Below are 4,720 nucleotides of genomic sequence, written 5' to 3'. Positions count from 1 at the left end.
GGGCTCAAGTAGAAAGCAAATGTTTTGAGAACGATGACGGCAACAAATGTACAAATGTGCTTGACACAATGGATGGATGGATGGATTGTGATAAAAGTTGTACGAGCCCACAATAAAATCATTAAATTAAAAAAAATATAGGAGCAGATAGTCGTATCTTTCTTGAAGTATCTGGTGGATTTGAACTGTGCATTCTGCTTAGCAGCTCAAGTCTCACAGCAAGGCTCCCTACAGACAGTATAGAAAGCCCCTAATGAGAACACCCACATACTAACCAGAAAAATTAGTCCTTTTTTTTCCCAACAGAAAATCTGTAGAGCTTATAATTGCATACATATTGCTGTCATCACAAAGCATTCAAAGTACATCATTTATTTTGCTAATGGATCCTTATATTGATAACGAGGATCCAAAAGTAATATACATTAGTCCAGAGCCAGAAAGACATTTATATTATGGGGAATTTCCCAAAATGGAAACATTTTGAGTACTTTTGATTAATTTCTGTCCAGCCAAAGATGTATTTTTCTACCTGGCAATGAATATCTGCCACAAGTTACAGGGGCAAGCCACTTCAAACACAGTCCTGTCTGCCGAACACTGAAAAAGGATATGGATAAGTCAGCCAGCGTTCACAGTGAAGAGAAAAACATCTGTGCTTTGGAAAATGTTCTTTAAGCAAAGAGAATTGTGCTCTGTGTCCATAGAATTTCCATGAGATCTTTGTAAGATAAGTGAGCCAATGGATCAGGCCTTTCCATCTTGCTTAATGGGTGGCCAAGAAAGCTCTCTGACTCCCCTACTAACAGCTGCATCACTGTTTTTTCCTCATAGGAGTGAGGTGGCCGAACAGGCGCTTGGAGTTTATTCTTAACACAAAAGAAAGAATGCTGGATTTTAAAAAATGATGTGTTTTGATTCACAGAATGATCGAAGACAACGTGCTTCTCTGTTCTCTGGTTTTTCCATTTAAAAGCTTACAGATGGATTAATTAAGTTCTTTAAAACTGAGTAATGTGAGTTATAAACACAAAGCACCAAAGTAAACACCCCAAAGTATGAATACCCTGATCATCACCATGATCTGGGATGACGGATGTTTATGAGAAGCCCGGGTTCTATTTTCTGAGAAGTTAACTTTTATCAGCACAGCCGGAGCCACCACTCCAGCAAGCAGTGTGTCAGCATCTGCTTGCTGCTCTCCGACCTTGAGATTTCACTCAAGGATAAATCATTGCCAAGCAAATTATAAAGTTGCACAAGCCAGTTAGTGCCCTGGTAGAGGACTTGATAATTAGATAAAAGCGCCAGTGTTAACGGTGCTCCCTCGTCACACGGACTGCGAGTTCTCATGCCTGAGGAGCCACAATTTTAGTTTGCTGAAATATTCACTGGGGAACAAGCAGTGAAATCCACTAGTGGGAACATGCCAGGGTATTTTTCAAACACCATGTGTCAAGAATTTGGCATCTCTTCCGCCTGGGAACTCACTGGAGGGTGGCCAGGTAGAACCCAGCAGGGAACAGAGGGCGGGTGCCGTGTGCCCGGCTAGTCGGGAAACCAGTGTTCCTAACTCCCGGTCTGCCAGGGAGCTCTCTGACCTGGGGCCTTATCTTTAAACCTGGTACAAAATCAACTACCTTGTGTTCTCATTTTAAGGGTAAAACATAACAAAAGAGAGGGGACTTTGAAACCTCCTGGACACTTAATAGGAATAAGCCCATTTACTGTTTGCACATCAGCAATAAAAATAAGGCTGTAGTCTACACTCAATTAACAGACTGAAGCAGCCTGAGGGAGGGTTATTAAATAAGTTGCCTGAAAATTTGGAGGGATTTTTTGCTTTTTAAAAAATTCCTTGGAGTTCAGAATTGTTGAAAGTAATGCTTTCTAGAAGTTACTTATGTTCACTTCACAAATTAAATTCTAAATCTCATAAATTTCTTTGATTATGCAAGTTTTATTTCATTACCTGTGGCTTATAAGGACCAAACCAAACTCACTGGCATGGAGTCGATGCCGCCTGTTCTGAGGGTTTCCGGGACTAACTGTTCATGGGAGTAGAAAGCCCAGTCTTTCTCCTGCGGAGCTGCTGGTGATTCTGAACTGCCGACCATGTGGAATGCAACCCAACACTTAACCACTACACTACCAGGGATCCGCATTGCTGTGTAACAAGCCACACAACAATCACTTTGTTTAAAACAGCAGTCACTTTGTTATGATTCTGTGGGTTGACTAGGCTCAACTTAGCCCTTTTGCTGGTTTGGGTTGGAGTCTCATGGGTTTGGAGTCAGTTGGTGAGTGGCTGGTTCTGGAGGCTTCCAGAAATTTCTATGGGATACTGGGGTGTCTGGACCTCTTTGCCTTGTGTTCTCTATTTGCTACTCACTGAAGGCATCCAAAAATTCAAGAACAGAATGCTCTAGGCCTTCTTAAGAGATGGACCCAAAATAGGTACCTCTCGCTTCTTATGTACTCTCCTGGAAAAAAATTAGTTGCATATGGTGGCAAGGGCCCCTCAGACCATTCTCAGGTTTGATGTTTGCTTAGAAAAACTCAGAGTTAGGATTTATTTCCACAAAAAGATCAGCACCAGAGTTAAAGAGAGACCAGGCCACAAGCTTCCAGTTGTCCTCTGCCAGTGACGTTGTACAGAAAGCACTTAATTCGCGCATCCACAGTATATTGCAGTACATACATAGTATGGCCAACCAGAGAGGTTCGCTGTGCTTTGCTGTCCAGGGGTCTTATTTGGGGTCAGGCACATGCATTGCCTGCATGGCTTACCTCCGATGCTCAGTTTTCAGACACTCATGAGGTCACAATTATAGAGTGCAGCTATAAAAATGTTTTGAAAATGTCATCAGACCGCTTCTAACTTTGCAAGAATCTAGTTCCCCATCAGCCAAAGTCTGATTTCCTGCCAGGTGGACGTCAAACATACCTCCACCCTCCAATCTTCTTATCAATCAGACATCAGCTGTGCTTCCTCTAGGATTCTCTACTTTTCTGCAGAATTAAAAAAATCCATTGCAATGGCAAAATAGAACTTACAGACAATGCTTATCATCATGGGTAATATCCGGGAAGCAACAGGCTACAATTTGAGCGTGGGATCAGGAACTACGCATGCAGAGATCTTCGTTCTTCAGGCATGACAGTTCTCTCAGCACTTTCCTCCAGTCAAGGTCACTCTTGCTCCCCTGGGACCGACCTCTTCTCTTGGACCTGAGCTCTTGGATATGACCTGATCCGGCGAGAGTTAAGCTAGTTAGCTGCTTTACTAATGCTCAGAGGAACCCCACTCTGCCAAGAAACCTCCTGCCGGCCTGCTGATGCGCATCTCTCTCTCTTGTTCTGTGTGTTGGCAACCCGACAGTGCCTTCTCAGGCCAGTCTCCCGGTTTTGCTGCTGTTGTTTCTTTGAATCGGATTTGTGTTTCTTTATGCCATGTCCACTGTTTCTGTTCTTTGGCTGCTGGTTCTAGGACAGTGTAGCACAGAGAGCCCAGGTCCAAAGGGTGCACTCGAATCCCAGCTCTGTGTAGGGGGAGGTTAGTACTGAGACACCTCCCCTCCTCCCATCTCTGGCAACAGGCTCCTTTTAAGCCTGTTGTAAGGTGCTGTTGAGTGGATTCTGACTCATAGCGACCCTATACACCACAGAACGAAACATTGTTGGGACCTGCCCCATCCTCACAGTTGCCATGTTTGAGCCTCCATTGTGGCAGCCACTGTGAGAATCCATCTTAATGAAGATCTGCCCCTTTTACACTGGCCTTAAGCCCGATGTCCCTTTCAGGGACAGGTCGCTCCTAACAATATATTCAAAAGATGTGAAGCAGACCCATGCTCTCTTCCTCTGCGTGTGACATTAATGATACTGTTCAATCGTTTCCACATTTAGTTGGGTTACTTTTCTTTGAAATGTGAACAAATATAGATCTCTTCCCTTCAGTTGTGATGAGGAAAAGTTGGAGTTTTGGAGTCTTGGTTTTAGCTCGGTTTGTTTTATCTGCCTCTTGACTAACCACATTATTTCAGCTGAGAATAATAATATCAGCATGGCTGATTGCGTCAAAACCTCCTCTATGCTCTGAACCTGTTGGACTTTTAACAAGTCCAACAAAGTAAGACATCTTCTGATCGTAACCTTTGCCGTTTCTTTCAACTTGAGAAAAGAGAAAGCTGCTAGTGTGTTAAGGAGCTTTAACTTCCTGGTTGCTGCCAGCAAAATTGTGTAATTTAGGCCTTCAATCTTTCTATGCTAATTTCAGTACAGATGGTTTCCTTAAAAAGAAGCAAACAAAAACACTGGCCATCAGGTTGATTTGGATTCCTGCGACCCCAAGTGTGTAGAGTGGTAAGCTTTCGGAAACACATCACCAGGCCTTTCTTCTAAGCACCTCTGGGTGGGCTTGTCTCACCCACTTCTCAGTTAGTCACCCGGCACATAACCATTTGTACCACCCAGGGATCCAATTTTCCCTAAAGAGCTTGCTTTTAATGCTTCCGCTGATGTGTCATAATATTAAAGAAAACCTTCCTAGACATATTTGCAGATTCCAATTTTAGGTTAACAGCTTAAAATGCTCAGTTATTGTGAAACCTGTTATGCAAATCACCACAAACCCATGGAGTAATTGTAAGGTGACCAGATTTTAACATTGGTAAAGCGGGACACTATTAATCAAACTCATATCCTGGCGAAATAGCCA

The sequence above is a fragment of the Echinops telfairi genome, unplaced genomic scaffold (genome assembly GCF_000313985.2).
Source record: "Echinops telfairi isolate 266 unplaced genomic scaffold, ASM31398v2 ScPeMD7_7469;HRSCAF=8507_1, whole genome shotgun sequence".
Taxonomy (NCBI): Eukaryota; Metazoa; Chordata; class Mammalia; order Afrosoricida; family Tenrecidae; genus Echinops; species Echinops telfairi.
This window is presented reverse-complemented; position numbering follows the sequence as displayed.